Source organism: Nanorana parkeri, unplaced genomic scaffold, assembly GCF_000935625.1.
Source record: "Nanorana parkeri isolate BGI_ZX_2015 unplaced genomic scaffold, ASM93562v1 scaffold1062, whole genome shotgun sequence".
NCBI lineage: Eukaryota > Metazoa > Chordata > Amphibia > Anura > Dicroglossidae > Nanorana > Nanorana parkeri.
Window position 1 is genome coordinate 323,233 of NW_017307330.1, and position 20,359 is coordinate 343,591.

Here is a 20,359-nt window from a genome sequence, read left to right on the forward strand (position 1 = left end):
AACAGAGCCCGCTTTTGCAGTTTCGCTGTTGCGCTCAGGGTTATAAGGGTGTTCCCAGGCACACCAGGCACACCCTGCGTGCACACCTATGTACTTTTTCACTGCCCATCAATGTATGGGGAAACTTTCCACTGACCACCAATGTATGGGGAAACTTTCCACTGAACACCAATGTATGGGGAAACTTTCCACTGACCACCAATGTATGGGGAAACTTTCCACTGACCACCAATGTATGGGGAAACTTTCCACTGACCATCAATGTATGGGGAAACTTTCCACTGACCACCAATGTATGGGGAAACTTTCCACTGACCATCAATGTATGGGGAAACTTTCCACTGACCACCAATGTATGGGGAAACTTTCCACTGACCACCAATGTATGGGGAAACTTTCCACTGACCATCAATGTATGGTGAAACTTTTCCACTGACCACCAAAGTACGGGGGTTCTTTTCCACTGATCACTAGTGTACTGTAAAGTACTGTTAGCAGGGGTTCCCTGATACCTGAAAAATATTTATTTATAATCTTCACATAATTTTCAGGGAGAAAGTTTCTACTGATAGCAGTTAAAGGAGAACTATGATGCGAGTGCTTTTCACTCACCTCATAGTTCTAGCCGACCTGTGACAATGAGACTGTCACAGGTCGGCTCAGTAGATCGGGAGGTGAGCGAACACATACCGGCGTTCGCTCACCTCTCGATCAGGTCACGGCTCTCTGCCGTGACAGGGGAGGGGCTGGATTCCCCCCTCCCCACTCTGATCCGCCAGCGCTGACTGGCGGAATGGACGGGGGAGGGGGCGGGTACAGCTGGCTCTGCCTCTAGATAGGCAGAGCCAGCTGTCAGTCACGCAGCTGGGCGGATCCCGGCACAATTGTCGGGATCCGCTTCAACTGCGGCGTCTCAGTATACCGCGAGCAGCAGCTTGCGGTATACTGCGGCGTCTCAGTATACCGTGAGCTACAGCTCGCGGTATACTGAGCCTAGGGTGACGGGAGGATGCTAGTTTGTGTCCTCCCGTTACCCTAAGGAGAACTATGGGGAAAAGCCTTAACCCCATGGTTCTCCTTTAAAGCAAAACTAATGCCAGTTTTTATAGTATTGGATTGAGTGGAGAGCAGGGGCGGACTGGGCCGGGGGGCAGGGTGGCAATTGCCCCCGGGCCTCTCCGATGCCGTCACGTACGGCCCCCGTGACCCCCACTGTCGCCGGCATCCGATGCGGCATCTGTGATCGGCGGCCGCTGGGTCCTCGGCTTCTCGGGCTGCCCTCTACACTGCCTGATTAGAGGGCCGCTTCTGCTTGATCTAGCTGGATGAGGCAGGAGAGGCCCTCTAATCAGGCAGTGTAGAGAGGAGAAGGCGGGGGGAAGAGGCAGAGCGGGAGTGAGGCCAAGTTGCTGCACCATGGGCCTCTAGGTTGTACTTGCCCCCTGGGCTAAAAGTTGCCAGTCAGCCCCTGGTGGAGAGCATTAAAACACTATTCAGGTTTCTGTCAGTGTCCTTGTTAGAGAGATTTATTCACACCATCTGTCCTGGTGACCGCTGATACATAGAGTAAAAGGGAAAGAAAATCTTAAATTTTAATAGTTTTAACAGTAAACTTTTAGATGTCACCAGAACGGGAATAGATAAATCTCCCAATTGGGACACTAGTTCTGGTGACAATCAGGGATTTCTCTCACTTTGGAGGGATTTCCTGTCACTTCCAGTTGTGACTACTGGACAGGAAGCGAATAGAAATATCCCCAATGGGGCACAAATGGCAAGCAAAGCCCTGACAGGGGTTATAACACTCCCTTACGTCATCTAAGATTAAAGAAAAAGTGTTGGCTTTTGTTCCACTTTAATACAATGAAGATGCTGACTGGAGAATTAATTTACAATGCTCTGCCCTTTCTCTTACAACAAGCACTTATCTGATGTAGTAGCTCTGAGCTGACAAGTCATTTTCCTCCCCCTGATCTCTACTACAATGAAATCAAAAGTGCCAGGCATTGTACTAACACAGCCCCATGGAGATATTCCTCTGCCATGGCTTTGATTTCCCCCCCAATCCCCCTCACTGACATCTCCTGACACTGTTCTAATTACAGATCTGGGCGACAATCTCAACCAAACCTCTTGCAAAACTTTTCTTACACACTGTTGACTTCACCCTGCCAGCGAGTAAAGCAAGGAGACGGACAGGGCGAGGAGCCAATCAGCGAAGACTCTGTGCCTGGGCAGGGCGGGCGTCCTAAGAGATCGCGCATGCGCGGAGAGGCTTTGTGCTGTCCGGATCGGACTGTGCTGGGAGCGGAAAGTGATACAGTGTAGCAAGTGGTGCGGAGTGTCCTATTGTGTTCCCTTCCAGAGCGGATACCGAGCGGCATGTGTCATCGTGCGATGTGAAATCGGCAGAGCGGAGGAGCCATGCCCGGGGAGGGTCGCCGCCTGGACACACTTGTTGCTGGATAAGCAGGAGGTGAGCTAGGCTCCGGGGCTGTGGGGGGAGGGTGGGCTGTGTGATGTCTTGTACCGGGTCACAGATCGGAAGAGGGGAATGAGCTGTGTGTGACCCGATCACCATGATGGCAACTTTGTACTTCCAGCGGAGGGGTCAGGGCTCAGTCCGGGGTCACAGCAGCACCCCCTTCCACTCTGTTAACCATTCCACTGCCAAACCTTCTGGATTCCAGTCTGCTCTATTGTTAATCATCATCGGGACTCCTAATTACTGCTGACAAGTTGCAACTCAGGTTTGAAAAAGTTTTTCTTAACCCCTGTGTGACCACGATACTTCTGAAAGAGGAATTTCATCCTGCCTAGGGAAAACGAAATTGCCCCCAAAAAGTCTCAACTCCGGGAATTTAAAAAAAACAACTATTCTTGCAAGGCTTCCCCTGCTGCTGCACTACTGCAAGGGTTAAATTGTCATTAAATGACTCCTCGCTTCTGCACTGCAAGGGTTAAATTGTCATTAAATGACTCCTTGCTTCTGCACTGCAAGTGTTATATTGTTATTAAATGACCCCTCGCCCCACTGCAAGTGTTATATTGTTATTAAATGACCCCTCGCCCCACTGCAAGGGTTATATTGTTATTAAATGACCCCCTCGTCGCACTGCAAGGGTTATATTGTTATTAAATGACCCCTCGCCGCACTGCAAGGGTTAAATTGTCATTAAATGACTCCTCGCTTCCACACTGCAAGGATTAAATGATCCCTCGTTGCAAGGGTTAAATGCTCATTAAATGACCCCTCTCTGCTGCACTGCAAGCGTTTAAATGCGCATTACAGCTGGCCATACATGGCTTTAATTTCAGCCGATTTCTGATGCAACGGCCAAAATTCAAGCTGTAGGTGATCCTGGCGGCACCAGCCGGCTCCACGAAAGTCGAACCTAGTCACCTAGTCAGATGCAGTCACTGTTCAGGTATTCTGATAGCCGTGGCTGCCATCTGTCAGAATACAGTAGACAGCAGGGGAGATTCCCCCATTGGATAGGGGGATTGGAATGATTTCTGTCATTCAGCAGAGCTCACAGGGTAGATGAGTAATACTTAATTTACTCCTTGCTCCGGCGCTGTAATCTTCTCCAGATTGTGGGCGGACCCTTGAACGCCTTGTGTATTATGTGGGACTAATGGCACTGCATTGTAATTGATGACGTCACAGTGTGACTTGCAGCCAGGGTGTCTTAGGGAAGAGGCTTCGGGGACCCATTGCACAGATAGAGGGAGCGCTGGGTGGAGCACGGAGTAGGGTACACATGTGCAGACAGGCTGCAGATCTCCCCACATACTTGTATGGTGCCAGATTGAAGATGGGTCTTACCCCGTCCCTTGGTAAAACACGGCCTCCTGGGATGTGTGACGGGAACATCCCTGCGGAGGCTGATCCCTATGTTTTTGTCGCCTAGGTGAGGAATGGAGGAGTGGTGGGCCGCACCATGAATGTTGGTCAAAACATCTACCATTGTGCAATGGAGGCGGAGCAATGAGAGGAATTGAATCCCAGATACGCTTTGTCTGCAATGTCCTTTGCCAGGAGAAAGTTAAAGCAGAACTCCGCGCAAAAGTGTTCCTAACCTTTTGTATGGAGCTACCCCGCACTGCAAGAGTTAACTGCTCCTTTTTGTCTAGGGAGTAAAATAAAAAAAGGTTCTACTCCCCTGATCCTTGGAGCCGGCTTGCTCATAGACCGGTCCTTGGAGCCTGGCTCCCCCTCCGCTGCAGTGGTCTAATCCTTGTGTCATCACATTCTATATAGGTATATAGTGTACAGGACGTGAGGATTGCTGCAGCGGAGGGGGAGCCAGGCTTCAGGGACCCGAGTAGCATCCAGCCGGCTCTGCGGTTCGGGTCAGTATAACTGTAGTGCTGGGGTAGCCCCACTGCAAGGGTTAGGAATATTTTTTTGCGGAGTTCTGCTTTATTTAACCTTGCAGCAGGGAAGTTGGAATGTGCATCTGTGCGTGTTCCTAGTTCTCGGGCCTGATGTCAAACAGTCATAGAGGTAAAGGGACGCCAAACTCAGAAGGTAAATCTAACAAATGCGTTCTAGTGCCCTAACTCCTGAGTTTAGTGTCACTTTAATGTCAGGTTACCTTGGTTTGGTCAGAAGGGGTTAATCACGCCATGTCTGGCATATGGCGCCGCATGGACCTACAATATGACTTCTGTTTGTGTGCGTAGTGATGAACGTCCCATTAGAAGGACAATCTGTGGCTGAGATGATGTGACCTATATACCCAACTACGGCAATCCGATTGGCTGCTTGTTGGTAATTCTGTGATAAAGTAGAGACATGACACCATCATTTCTGAGCTCACCTTCTGAAAATGCTCCGTGCCTGGCTGTCTCACTGACCACCCTGCTCTAGTACATTGAGTCAGTGAGCCAGAGCCAGAATGCAGATAGGTCTTTGTTACTAGCCGTAGTAGAGTATTGTACCGTGTCAGCTGTCAGTTAATGCAAAGCGCCTGGAGTTAATACCCTTTATTGGAGGGGTAGCCAAACTGCGGCCCTCCAGCTGTAGGGGAACTACAAATCCCATGAGGCATTGCAAGATTCTCACAGCCCCAGACATGACTCCCGGAGAGAGATGCATCATGGGATATGTAGTTTCACCACAGCTGAAGGGCCAGAGTTTGGCTACCTCTCCTTTATTGCCTTAGAGGCATGCTGGGATTTGTAGTTTTACCACAGCTCAAGTGCCAACTTCTGGTCTAAGTTAATAAAGATGGAAGCTTTTGGGACTTTCAGAAGGCGTGACTCAGTAAAACAGTCAGGCACATAATATTTTCAGAAGGTCAGCAGAAATAAAAGGCTTACTTCATACATACTTGGCACATACTTGTTGCAGGGTCAGTGCTTCAGAATGTTCAGAAGACACGGTTTACTAAAGCAGTCAGGTACAAGGCAGGAATAAAAGGCACCGGCCGCCTCTCAGTGATGTGCGGCCCACATCTACAGGGCACAGAGTCGGTCATTAGAAGCACCAGCAACCTCTCGGTGATGTACGCCCCGCATCTACAGGGCACAGAGTTGGGCATTAGAAGCACTAGCCTCCTTTCAGTTATGTGCAGCCCACGACTACAGGGCACAGAGTCGGTCATTAGAAGCACTAGCCACCTCTCGGTGATGTGCGGCCCACGTCTACAGGGCACAGAGTCGGTCATTAGAAGCACTAGCCACCTCTCGGTGATGTGCGGCCCACGTCTACAGGGCACAGAGTCGGTCATTAGAAGCACTAGCCACCTCTCGGTGATGTGCGGCCCACGTCTACAGGGCACAGAGTCGGTCATTAGAAGCACTAGCCACCTCTCGGTGATGTGCGGCCCACGTCTACAGGGCACAGAGTCGGTCATTAGAAGCACTAGCCACCTTTCAGTTATGTGCAGCCCACGTCTACAGGGCACAGAGTCGGTCATTAGAAGCACTAGCCACCTCTCGGTGATGTGCGGCCCACGTCTACAGGGCACAGAGTCGGTCATTAGAAGCAGCAGCCACCTCTCCATGATGTGCGGCCCACGTCTACAGGGCACAGAGTTGGTCATTAGAAGCACCAGCCACCTCTCCATGATGTGCGGCCCACGTCTACAGGGCACAGAGTCGGTCATTAGAAGCAGCAGCCACCTCTCGGTGATGTGCGGCCCACGTCTACAGGGCACAGAGTTGGTCATTAGAAGCACCAGCCACCTCTCCATGATGTGCGGCCCACGTCTACAGGGCACAGAGTTGGTCATTAGAAGCACTAGCCACCTCTCGGTGATGTGCGGCCCACGTCTACAGGGCACAGAGTTGGTCATTAGAAGCACTAGCCACCTCTCGGTGATGTGCGGCCCACGTCTACAGGGCACAGAGTTGGTCATTAGAAGCCCCAGCTGGGCTGTTGTTGCCTAAGGCCAGGAGGACATGTGCCCTCCTTGCCCCTCAGCTTTGTAGGGTCCCTGGCATAGTCAGTAGTTTCTATAGTTTGGGAAATGAGTAACATTTTATTGTGTAGGTGCACTTTAAGGGTCTGGATTGTTAATAAATGTACAGTACACAAACAGAGGAAATTCTAACACATTTGAACAATACTCGGGACACTGACCTTTACACCCTGATATCATTTGTAGTTTTAAGTATTGTGTGTGAGATATGAAGTCCCTCTGTCAAGTGTTTATTACCTGGCAGAAAATGAGGGGAAATCCCAAAATTTACAGGTGTCCCCAGAACAAAAGTCGAGAGGGGAAGTGTCTAATGGGGACAACACAGAGGGGAACTCTCCTCATTTTGGAAGATTTTCTCTAACTTCCTGTTGCGTCTCTGGGACAGGAAGTGCAATCTCCTCAACGACTTGCATCCTGTGTAACAAGTAAATACAAATAATAATATCAGTTTTTGGAATGGGTGAGATTTCGTCAATCTCACACAGACCCTTTAGGGCCCCACCACATCTAAGCGTAGCATTAACCGATTAAGGCACGCTAGCGCACAACGCATCTAGAATGTGTTACCATGTGCTGGGTGTGTTGTGTTGCCATTCATTTGAATAACACTCCCAATGCACCTCCCAGCTGCCATGCACTGCAAGGTGCAGCACCACAATACAGTGCGTTGCGGCAAAAAAAAAATAGTGGTTGCAGTGCATGGTGGCTCAGAGGTGCGTCGGGGTGCCATTCAGATGAATGGCAATGCACTGCAACTACTGCATGGTAGCACCTGCTAGGTGCGATTGTGTGCGTTAGTCGCACCTAATGCTTACTGTTACACGAGGCAGTTAACCCCTAAAGCCCTGGAGGCTGCCTGGAGGATCCGGCATTGCTGAGTTGTTTTACACTAGGCAGCAGGACATTGGATACACTTCATTGGAGGTAAGTTATGTCCCCGGTGTTGTATGACAAAAACAACATTTAACTAGACTTCCACTTTAATTCTGCACTGAGGCACTTGCTGGGCATACCACAGTCCTCGTGGGGGGTGGGCGGCAGGGGGAACGGTTGTAACTTTCTAAAAGCAACCATTTTGCGAAGACTACGGAAAGCAGCGGATAGCATTGTCCTCTTCCGTTGACACCATACTCCTACTAGTAATCTGACTATGACTGTCGGAATTCGGCACATGCAGGACGCCTGGCAGCGTGCCCACTCTGTCCAAAAAACCACAAAGCTTAGCGGTCGTGTGATTGGCCAGGTCCAGGCTGAGGGAAAAATGGGAGGAAATAGCATTGAGTGTGTGTAGCCGTGCTCCTGACTATTGCAGCTGTCAGTGTGGTAATCCTGGCTCCTATGGATGTTCTGCTAATAAGGATGACACGGCGCAGGGTGAGATTCTCCATCAGCAGAAGGAAGTGTGCCAAACTTTTCCGTTAGTTATCCTAAAATCTGCAGCTAACTTCACAAGCTTCACGAATGTTACATTTCACATCCTCCGAAATTGATAAAAAGAGACAGAGCCCGCCTCGAAATGAGAATCGCCATCTTTTCTATGTGTCCCATGGCAGCCCATCAGAAAGTTAGCGTTCTGTTGCTGACTTGTTTTTTATTTTCACCATTTCCTGATTAATAGTTAAACTTCAGCCTGGGAAAGTGTTACATTTTACCCCTCGTTGCCCGCTTTGCTGCTTTGGCGGCTGGCCAGACCTCTAGCCTACCGGGCATTCGTTTACGTCCGTTCGCTAATTTGCATTTTAGCGTCTTCTGTCATCGGCACAAATAATGCAGTTGTGTTTTGTAGTATCTGTAGGGGGGATGCCGGTATTCAGAAATGGAATGTCTGCTTAGACAGGAATGATCATTTGGATTTAACCTTGTGTAACCCCCGAGAGGACAACTAGAAATAATCACATTTGTTATGTAAAAGAGGTTTTATTAAAGGTTGTAGAAGGTTATCAGGCTAGAAAATGTGTCAAATGGCGATGGTATATCGGGGAGCAATATCCGCCTGCTCACCGCTGACTTCCTGTCTAGTAATCCCAAAAGGGCAAACTGCCAATTTTTTTGTTTTGGAGCCTCTGCTTTTTTTAAAATAGCAAACGTGGTGCATAAGGCTCGGATATCCAGTGTCTGGACGGGTCGGTACCCTTTAGGTGTGACCACGGCTTCAAATAATGTGCCTGGTGCAATGTATATTATTGGTCTTCAAAAAATACAATTGTTTTTTCTATTTTTTTAACATTCAGTGCTGTTAAAGAGGGACCCCAGGAACTAACCGAATTAACCCTTGTGAGTGCAGTAGATTCTTATATCATTAAGCCAGGGATGGCCAAACTGCGGCCCTCCAGCTGTGGTGGAACTACGAATCCCATGAGGCTTTGCAAGATTCTCACAGCCACAGACTTGACTCCCGGAGAGAGATGCTTCATGGGATTTGTAGTTTCACCACAGCTGGAGGGCCGGAGTTTGGCCATCCCTGCACTAAGCAGTCAAATAATCACTATTGACAGTGCCTTAGCCTCTGTTTTTCTATTTTAATACATGAAGTTTATAGTTTAAACAATTTAAATAACTTACCCTGGCAATGGGGCTACCCCTGCACTGCAAGGGTTAACTGCTCATTTTGGTCTAGGGGGATGGAATTAAGCAGATATACTCACCTGACCCTTGGTTGCTCACCTCTCCTCCCCCACTCCAGCTGTGGTTTGTCCCTCAGCGTCTTCTCTAATGCAAGTGAGTGGATCTGCATTAAGGTGGCCATACACTTTACAACCATCGCAAGATCTTAGTCTTGCGATGGTTGTAAAGTAATTTAAAAAACGTACGATTTGCCCATCTTGGACAGGCAGATCGTACTTGCGATCATCGCAAGCCCGCCCCACTGAGTGGCGGGATTCCGATGACCGCAATGCTGAACGGGCAGTGTGCGCGCGCACACACCGGCCCGTTCGGCATTTGTCTCCCGAGCATCATTCAAACCAGCCGAAAATCGTAAGATTTTCGGCTAGTTTTCTAGCATGCTTCTTAGACAAAAGACGTGCGACCGTCCATTGTCTTCTATGTGCCTGTGTGTGTGTGTGTGTGTGTGTGTTACTTAATGGAGCCAGTAAAGCATTGCAACCGCTGTCAGCAGATCAATGGTACAGTGCTCTGGCTCCTGCAGACACTCTCCCGTCCATCCGTACCTTTGGACATTCAATGACATGGATGGAAAGAAGAATGAATGGACTAAAAGTGTGCTGATGTCACCACACAGGTATTCCATTGAGATCTACAAGTCCCTCTGCCATGGTGGCTGATGGGACTTTTATCTTCTCCGTTCACAAATCCTGTGAAAGGACCATGTGACATATGACACCTGGAATATGCGTGGCCAGAAAGGTGAACGTAGCCTTTGAATGATTCATACAGAGTTAGGTTGGTTTGCGTCTTTTAGTTCTTCTCAGCGTTCAGCTTGGTGTGGTCTCTTATGGTGTAAAGGCATTGAGCGCTGTACAACATGACGTGAATGGCGCTTCTTATTGGTGACAAGCTTGTAGACAACACAAAGTCTGTACGTTGTACCTGAGCTGGGAGATGTGAAGCACACTCGGCTATGATTTGGGTTTTTGCATTGTTGTTGATGATTGAGGAATCGAATGTCACCACACAGGATGTGAACCTCGTGCCTCTGTGCTCGGCTCTGTGTGTATGTTTTCATTCCATAGACAGTGTAATGAGTGTCCCCTATTAATCAGACGTGGATGTCTCATGGGCTCCGCTCTAATAACATCTAATGCTTTGTTTCCAGTTCACATTCTGAATCTTCTAACCAGCAGTGATTTAAGACTACTGTACGAGCTTGCATGTCATGGTCTCCCACACTATTCATGCTTGAGAGCGCCTCGTATCTCAGCATGCCGCGGGCCTCCGATATAGAGAGACGCGCAAACATGTAACTCTTCTTATTCGCAGCCAATCGGATATTTGCTTTGGTTGTGGAACCCGATTTGCCTGTAGGAAACTGGAATCTCAAACTTTTTCTTAATATTGAATCCACATCAAACAAATATAGAATGCCCAGCAAAGTATTTATTTTCCATTTTTGCCAAATCACTTAGTCATCATGTTTCCAAACGGCTCCAAATCTCTCAGCTCGGCTTCTCTGAACTTCCTGTCCAGTACAAGATCACAAGGGAGAGCAGTCTCCAGCACACGTCCACCTATTAGCTTAGAGAAGGAAGGAGGGGGAGTGGATTGGATTTCCTTGCTGTGCCTGTGTGTTTTTGTGGGGACTTACTTGCACTCCATAGGACCCTGCAAAGGAAAGGAGCCATCCTAAAACCGGATATCAGGGCCGCTGCATAGGGGACCAGCTGATTCTGCAGGAGTAAAACTTTTAAACAAGCATCCATTGTAAGTGATTTAGGCCAGGTACACACTTGGGCAATCCCGGGATAGTGCATCCATGTGCGGTGCACACAGCGTTTGCCGCGCAGCCCCAGTGATTGGCAATGGGCTTACATTCGCGTATCAACCGCTGAAAAAAGGTACATGTACTTTTTTCACGACATGCGACGCATGTTTTTTTCAGCCGCAGTTGTCTACGATTGCATGGGTGGGAAACCGCGCAATCTGCCTGCTGCAACTAGCGTGCCATAAGGCCTGGTTCACACCTGTACGTTTTGTAGCGCATTCAACGCTCTACGAACTCTCTACAAAACGCTCAAACATGAAAATCCCATTGTTTTCTATGGGTATTGTTCACACCTTGCCGTATTTCAGCCCGTCTGAACGCGCTACAAAACGGCCTACGTCTTAAAAGGTACATGAGCTTCTTTTTGTCGAGCGTTTCCATTGGGATACAGCCAAGTAGCCTTCGGAAACGCACGTTTGTCGCTCGTGTTTTTTTACCGCGAATCGCAGTAAAAACGCACATATTCGATACGCCTAGGTGTGAACAGAGCTTTAGAAAAGAATGGCATCATACTTCGAACAACATGTCTCTGAACCTGAACCTCCTCCCGCATCATCATCATCTTCTTCCTTCCTGCCTCTTTACCCTTCCTTTCTGTCCACATATGATTATGACCTTTTCCGTGTCCCCTGACCAACGTTACCCCACATGACTAATGTTACTACCATTTCAGGGCCCTGCATATGCCTTTCCGCTTGTAAGCTTCATATTATGACCGGTTTTTATTATGACTGCTGTATTATTCGGATTTTGTATTTCTGACAAATTTCTAATAAAAACTCATGTTGTAAAAAAAGAAAAGAACGGCACCGCTAGAGTGATCAGCGGTGGTGTGTGATTCCGTATCCGCACATGATTGCCACACGGTCACAGATCGCCAAATGTGAACCTGACCTTCCAGTATTTGAAGTAGGTTAAAAAGATTTTGACTTGAATCTCACTTTAATGTAAGGCTGTGTATACGGTGGGGGACATTTATACAAACACGTGTAGGGTGGAAAACAAGCAGTTGTAGCCGTGACATTTCTTGTCTCCCGTACATGTCATTTTTCTTTAAAGCTGAACTCTGGGGGAAGAAAATGACCCTTGGAGTACCCCTCCCCCCACCCCCATCCCTACAAGGGTTCAATGCTCGTTTTGTCTAAAGGGAGAATAAAACACAACTGTACTCGCCTAAAGCCGGCCATACATGTTATGTATATATGTTATATATATTTTTTGCTTTTTCCAACTAGCGGGCTAAACAAAAGAATATAATTGAACATTTTTAGAAACTTTAGTGTATGGGGTTTCCCTTTTGGCTATTTTTGGCAGAATGCCCTTTCACCTCGGTGGTGGAAGTGCTGACCTTTATCCTGGAGAGGATCATTCATCCACCCTGTGCCATTAAACTATGTCAAGGTCTGCAAAATGGAGCTACAGATCGGCCTCCTGACTTCTGGCCTTTGTCAGCTCTTTGTCTCCCAGTGTTTCTTTGTAAGTTGCTTTTTCTTTTCCCTTGTTTCTATAGTGTTCCATACATTCACCATGATTAGCTGACTTGTACACACACAACACTTCAGTGTAACTGGACCTGTTATGATATTAGGTTGTTCTTATTCTCCATCTATTTCACACTTTGGGTCATTTTACCCTCACTTTCTCTTGTGTCACCAGCACAGGATAATCTCTTGAACGCGGACGGAAATAACTTTTTTAAATTATTTTTCTTTTAGTAGAGCGGAGAAGGGTCAGAACCTGTCAGGTTATTGTTACTGTATATGTCCCTGTTGGTTGCTTTCTATTTTGTCCTGGGACAGGAAGTTGGTGGTGGGGGATTTCTCAAGTGAACTTTTATAGGACTTTAAAAAACAAGAAACTGGTTCTAAGCCTCTCCCACACCATTAAAAAGAAGTAGCGTTCTACTATAACAATGATATGCTGCTAAGTAAACATGATCCTTCCAGCTATTTGTCAGCACTAGGGTTGTCAAAGTCGATGTACACCCGGAATAAATGGCAATCGGCTAAAGTCTCCATAACACCAGCGGGGGCATGTTATGTTCTGTAAAATGTGCACACACCACCCATAGACAACGCACACAGGTGGGATTTGTTGCATCAGTGCATAGCACATTTCTATATGATTAAAATGACACAAAATGTACTGCAGCACGTATTGATGCTTGTAGTGCATTGCAATCTGTTTCTGATGTGTAAAAAAAAAAAAAAAATACAACCTGGCTTTTTTTTTTTTCAGCACAAAGGCAATAGTTCTTAACACCTCTATGCTATATTGCAGCACAAGACGCAGATATGCATTGTGGGGCACTTGTAGTGCATTGTGTTAGTGTGCACTGAGACAATAGGACATAAGGCCAATTGCCTTGTCTATGTGTTGGGGCTGCATTGGACAAGGCTAACCCCCTAAATTCTACATCATCAGGGCTTGTTCACACCAATTGCAGTGCATTTCAGAGCGGTAGCTGCTGGAACGCACCACAATCGCTCACAAAACTTCCCCCTGCATTCTGCGTCGGGAGGGGGCGTGGTGGTGCATTGACGCCAATGGCACCGCAGCCACACCCCCGGCCCGCACTGCGATTAGACATGTGGCAAAACATTGACTGCATTCCTATTCAGTGTGAACAGGAACACCCCAGAACGCAGGGGGAAGGTTTGTGAGCGAGTGTGGTGCGTTCCAGCAGCTGCCGCTGTGGAACGCACCGCAATTGGTGTGAACAACCACTTAGTGGTGTCTTTTTTGTTTAGATAAGGGTTATACACATTTTTGTTTTTATTTTAGGGGGGAAAAAAGCTTTCAAAACATGGAGTGAATGGGCAGCGTCATAGTCACCAAGCCCCCTAGCACAAATCTATGCTTCACTGTGTCTTCACTGATGTTACCAGATTACAACACCAACATTTATTTTTAGCTGTTTACTCCGATTTTATCTTGGTGGCATGGGAGGCTCACATAGGCGTATGCAGTTTGGTAATGAAGTGTTGCAGCAATCAGAGGAACTCTTGGCTGATATGAAGGGGACAGATAATGCTATGTTGTCATTGTATTCTATCCATATTACTCTCTGCAGATTTTGGTCATCTGCTGGAAGATTATACCTCCGGTGTTTTCCTGGTGCATCAGCTTTTTGCAAGGCATTGCGTTGTGGCAACATGTATTGAAACTTGTGTCGCCACAGTGAACATCAAGGAATGGGTATATGTACTTTACACTGCAGTGCCATTGGTTCTAAATAGCATCCTAACACACATATGCAATAGTTCTTATTAACCGATCTACGCTATAGTGCGGCACAAGGCAGACATGTGCTTTGTGGTGCACTGTGTTGCAAAAATTATACAGGCTCATTGACATCTCATTCAAAACGAATGAGATGCTATTAGGGAATGCACTTTTTTTTTAGGTATAAGGCATTTTCTCTTAGAAAAGTAAACTGACACTTAACTGAGAAGTTAGGTACCTTAACTTTTATACAAATTGTATCTTATTTGTGAATCACTCGGCTGTAGATCCTCAAATCAGAATTGGTGCTGACACTGTCCTTCCTTCTGGAGGGTGGAGACTTTTGTTCCCCATGGTCTCTGTGTGTGCTGTAATGTAGCCACCAATCCAAGCTCGCTCCTGTGATGGACTACAATCTCTCATTTAGTTTAATAATTTGTGAGCTTGGATCGGTGGCTACTTTACAGCACACACACGGACCATGGGGAACAAAAGTCTCCACCCTCCAGAAGGAAGAACAGTGTCAGCACCAATTCTGATGTCAGCCACCCTCCAGAAGGAAGGACAGTGTTAACATGGTAATTTGGAAAGCGGTTATAAATACCTGCTATATTCAATGACGCTTGGACATACAAGAGCGCTATGAGCATCACTGGTTCCTAGCCAGCAATATGGCGGCATATCGGGGACTTTTGCTTCCTCTAGCAAACTATAACAATTTGGGACTAGAAATGAATCATACAAGACACATGGTTAGTTTTTAGTTATGTGAAAGCATAAGTACATGGGCAAAGCACATCAGTATTACCTGCTGGCCCCCTAAGTTCCATCGTTAGTTGGTCATTGTAGTGATATAGAGGCCAACATGAGTAACCACGGCACATGGCGGGTTACCAGGAGTACAAAAGTTTCTTGAAGCGGTGGTTTATGGCGATTGGCGGTAAGAGACGCGAGTAGGAAATATTTCTGCAAGAGCGCATTTTTAAGACTTTATTTTAAAGGGAAATTCCACATTTTGCAATAAATAAATGCACACATCTTTATAAAAGGAAAAATGTCTATAATTTTTGCAAGGGAGCCAGTAAAACATTGCAGCTGCAATTAGTAGATTGTGGGTGCAACAGTCTGGCATCCCCTCTATGTCCGTACCGATGTACAGACATTCGGTAACATGAATGAGAGGGAAGTGTCAGTGGACTACAAGTGTGGTGATGTTGCCACACTTGTATTCCATGGAGAACTACAAGTCCCTCTGCCGCAGTGGAAATAATATTTCTAAAGCTGATAATGTGATAAGTTTATTTCTTTTTTTTTCAGCGCAGAATGTGGTTTAATTTTTTTTTTTTTTAAAGCGAGCAATGGTTTTGTTTCTGGTATGACTGGTCTCCTTTTTAGCTACGGCCTCTGCAGGTAATTGTACATTCTCAAGTCTAAAATTAACATTGGTAGGAGGACCTCCAGTTTAAATTTTGACACAGCACAACGTTATTTTTAGTGCAGTTTTTCTTTAATTCAGCACCCTTGACTAAAATTAAAGCAACCGTATCCTGGCCAGGGGTGTTGCGGTGATCTATTTCTAGAACTTTCCTTTGAAAAAGCTAATCTGGTGCTGGATAATCACCTGTTATTTCTTTCACATCAACTCTTCATGAGGAGAACTGGCAAGCCTAAACCTGGCAGGCCTTTCTGTTTACTGCATTTGCTGGACGCATTGTTAGATTTAAAACTAAGCAAAGTAACCAGAAGTTGTGGACTTTTGGTATTTTTAAATAATACATGCTACACTACTGTGCTATCAGAAGTAACATTGCCTTTGGGGAGATGAATCGGTTTCATTGCACACGGAAGACATTGTGTGAGAGATTTTTTTTATCAGATTGCAGCTTTCTGTATAAATTCTTCTGCGGCTCAGGCGTAGCTGTTCTCCTGTATGAAATGTTTACTGCAACTTCTCAGTTGTGTGAGGGTAGAAAATCTGTTAGGCCCTGTTCACACCTTGGGGATTTTGTGAGCAGTAGAAAACGAGCTTCATAACGCACAACACAAGCAATCCCATGATTTTCAGTGGCCCCTGTTCACACCTAAGCAGCAAAATGCCAGCAGCAGAACGCAGAAAGAAGTACATAAGCTTCTTTTGGCAATTTCCAGCTCATTTTTCACCATTGACTTCAATGGTAATGCGTAAAAGAAGCATTTTGCATTTTCTTAAGCGCATTTTGCGTGTTTGTAGATGCGTTTGTCCATTGACCACAATGTGTCTTCTCCAGCTGCCATGATTTGAGAGAGATGTCACCAGCACACCAAATTCCTTCAAGGATAATCAATTGTGGATTTATTGAAAACTAATGTCAAAAAACATGGTCCCTTATCAGGCAAAGCAAGCTGCCAGTGAAACCATACATCTTCATGTGCGTGTGTTTTTTAAATGCTCTTAAAAATGTGCAACATGCGCATAAGCATGCAAAGAAAGCTAGCAGAAAATGCACGTACAAGCGTGCAAAAATTATGGCGCCGTGGTGTGAACATCACAAATGTAAGACCAAAACATTGCAAACCCTTTATCTGATGAAGGCATTTGGATTAGTGCTGGCCATGTACCCAGTTCTGTAAATTACTTGTTTAAAGGCTGATGGCATAATTGTCAGGTTCATCTGGCGTGCTTTGGTGTGAATGCCAAAAAAACATCTTCTGGGGTGTGGGGGCTGAGAGAGAAAATAGGGACACTTCACTGCTGGGGAACATGAAGAATAGAGATGAGGCTGGGCTTGGTGTGAACTAGGGCTGCAACAACTAATCGACATAATCGATTAAATCGTTAGCTGCAGCTCTAGTGTGAACCCAGTCCGCTCCAGCCTGGTCAAAATTTTGACCACTACCCCTTCCTCCTGACCCAGTCAGCGATTGCAGTTGCTGCGGTGGCATTGCCCACCACATTGTGACATATAGCTGTAGTGTGGGAAATGATCCTCTCTGTACCTGATTGAGTTGGAAGGAGGGGGTAACGGTCACAGTTTTGGATGAGTTCAAGCAGACTGGGTTCCCACCAAGTCCAGCCTATAAAGAATAGAAGAAGCCATGTGGTAATTTAGCTCAAGTGTGTCCATTCATATCGGTTTTGGATAACCTGACTCAAACTAAATATTTAGATGTCATTTTAAATAAAGCCCGCAGTAAGAAAGTATGGAGGATGCAATTACTGACTTCTCCTTCTGAAATATCTAAATCTCTGGATGTTATGCTGATCCAGTGGCTTCAGGATTTTGAATCACGGACTATATACAAGTTTGAAGGCCAGTTCAGATCTATGCTTTGTGGGAATGCACGGGAAAAAAAGGTATTGCAACAGATGGCAAACATGTGCATTGGCGTGTTGCATTGTCCTTGCTTTTAAAGAGGAACGCAATGAATTTTAAAAACTAACCCCTGCGTTGGGGCTACCCCACACTGTAAGGGTTAACGGCTTGTTTTTCCTCTAGGGGCCAGTATAAAGAAGATATACTCACCTGATGCTCGGTCCTGCGATAGTCCTGCATATGTGCACATGTTTACATCCATTTATGTTTCAAAGATGCCAGTTAGCTCTTCTCCGGACACATGCATGGGGCATTTGTTTTTCATCTCCCTGAACACTGATATACAATACAGGTCTAAACACCACATTGTGCATGAACACATTGGCTAAAATAGAGCTGGGTTCACAGGCATGTCTTCCCATGTCCATGAGGCCTTAATGTGACTCTAAATTCAGGTGTATGTTCATATTGTGACGGTAAATGACTCTGTGTACGTCAGTGAGAGGGTGAAAAGGGCATCTTTCCCTGGCTAAAGCTGGTCATGCACCTATAGATTATCTGTAGATTTTCTATGGTCCGATAGAAAAAGTGCAACAGATTCCTCCATCTACGCTAAACTGTGTGGATGGAGGAATCCCCCCACTGGGCCAAGCTTCAGAATCTTGCTAGTTGGCCCGCTGGCTCTCAAAATACTTTTAACAATTGGATGCCGGCATTGTTCAGGTATTTTGAGAGCCAGTGGGGGCCGACTAGCAAGATACTGAAGCTTGGCCCAGTGGGGGGATTCCTCCATCCACACAGTTTAGCGTAGATGGGAGGAATCTGTTGCACTTTTTCCATCTGACCATAGAAAATCTGCAGATAATATATATGTGTATGGCCAGTTTAAGATGGGGTTAAGTAGTTTTCCCAGCAGGTACACCACCTCCCTGTTAATTAACTCGCACCTGTTATAGAGAGACAGAAAGAGACACGGGCCTCACTGGCTGGGTGCAGACACAGACTGGAGAGCCTTTGAATCTGCAGGATAAGGTCTGACTGAAAACCTGTATGTTAAAGATTGTTGGTGCATCTGGAATAGCTGCTTCAGTAAGAAGTAGCGAGGGAACTACTGTCAGTTAGCCTCCTAAGTTGGAGTGGGCCATTTTTTTTGTGTGTTACTTTTGAAATTGCTGCTGGAAGCTGTTTTGTTTAAAAGGGTGAAAATACTCTATTGAAGAGACTTTTTATGTTTGCTCGCAATAGATGTGTATATACTGCCAATTCCTGATTACGGACCAGTGACTTTCCTACAATATGTACCTGAACTATTAACAACTGTCCACTTTTGTTCCCCATAGTCCCTGTTACATAGTTGCATAGTCAGGTTGAAAAAAGACACAAGTCCATCAAGTGTGTGTGTGTTGTAAAGTAGACACTCCAAACTTGCACCTGTGATAGACTACAAGTTTAAATTTAGCAAACTAAACATGAGATTGTAGTCCATCACAGGCGTAAGCTTGGAGTGGTGGCTACTTTATAACATACACAGGTAGCATGGGGAACAAAAGTAGCCCCCCTAGTGTGGATGGAGGAATCCCCCCACTGGGCCAAGCTTCAGAATCTTGCTAGTTGGCCCGCTGGCTCTCAAAATACTTTTAACAATTGGATGCCGGCATTGTTCAGGTATTTTGAGAGCCAGTGGGGGCCGACTAGCAAGATACTGAAGCTTGGCCCAGTGGGGGGATTCCTCCATCCACACAGTTTAGCGTAGATGGGAGGAATCTGTTGCACTTTTTCCATCTGACCATAGAAAATCTGCAGATAATATATATGTGTATGGCCAGTTTAAGATGGGGTTAAGTAGTTTTCCCAGCAGGTACACCACCTCCCTGTTAATTAACTCGCACCTGTTATAGAGAGACAGAAAGAGACACGGGCCTCACTGGCTGGGTGCAGACACAGACTGGAGAGCCTTTGAATCTGCAGGATAAGGTCTGACTGAAAACCTGTATGTTAAAGATTGTTGGTGCATCTGGAATAGCTGCTTCAGTAAGAAGTAGCGAGGGAACTACTGTCAGTTAGCCTCCTAAGTTGGAGTGGGCCATTTTTTTTGTGTGTTACTTTTGAAATTGCTGCTGGAAGCTGTTTTGTTTAAAAGGGTGAAAATACTCTATTGAAGAGACTTTTTATGTTTGCTCGCAATAGATGTGTATATACTGCCAATTCCTGATTACGGACCAGTGACTTTCCTACAATATGTACCTGAACTATTAACAACTGTCCACTTTTGTTCCCCATAGTCCCTGTTACATAGTTGCATAGTCAGGTTGAAAAAAGACACAAGTCCATCAAGTGTGTGTGTGTTGTAAAGTAGACACTCCAAACTTGCACCTGTGATAGACTACAAGTTTAAATTTAGCAAACTAAACATGAGATTGTAGTCCATCACAGGCGTAAGCTTGGAGTGGTGGCTACTTTATAACATACACAGGTAGCATGGGGAACAAAAGTAGCCCCCCTTCAGAAGGAAGGACAGTGTCGGCACCAATTCAGAGATGATTTTAAGGATCTACATCCGAGGGATACACAAAGAAGATACATTTTTGTTAATAGTTAAGGCCCCTAAATGCATTTTTAAGATTGAATTCCTGAGTTTGGTGTCTATTTAAATAGCAGTACAACAGAATAAATCCTTCCTCTAACCACTTCTTAATTGTACATCAGTGTAATGTGAGTGAAAATCTGTCTCCCCTCCAGTGGTAATTCTGTTGAGTGCCCAGGATTACAGGTGCCGAGCTTGCAAATAAACAAAAAAATGTTGCACAGACCAGCATTTCTCAACCTTTTTTTCAGTCACAACACCCTTTAAAAGTATGCAAGATCGCAAGGCATGTCTAAGGTGAAATTTTTTTTAAATATAAAAACTTTTTGTCCGTCCCCCACCCCCCCCAAAATCTTTACAAGAGCGTTATACTAGATAGGCGTCT

The 20,359-nt window shown here is 46.0% G+C and overlaps 1 protein-coding gene across 1 annotated transcript in view; it reads left to right on the plus strand.

Annotated features, from left to right (window-relative positions):
• Positions 1 to 2,367: 2,367 nt before the first annotated feature.
• AKAP13 (A-kinase anchoring protein 13) overlaps positions 2,368 to 20,359 on the plus strand; it is a 234,237-nt gene continuing 216,245 nt past the window's right edge. Inside the window, exon 1 of the mRNA XM_018567558.1 lies at positions 2,368 to 2,476. The gene's annotated coding sequence lies outside the window, so the exon portion shown is untranslated. The remainder of the gene's footprint in view (positions 2,477 to 20,359) is intronic.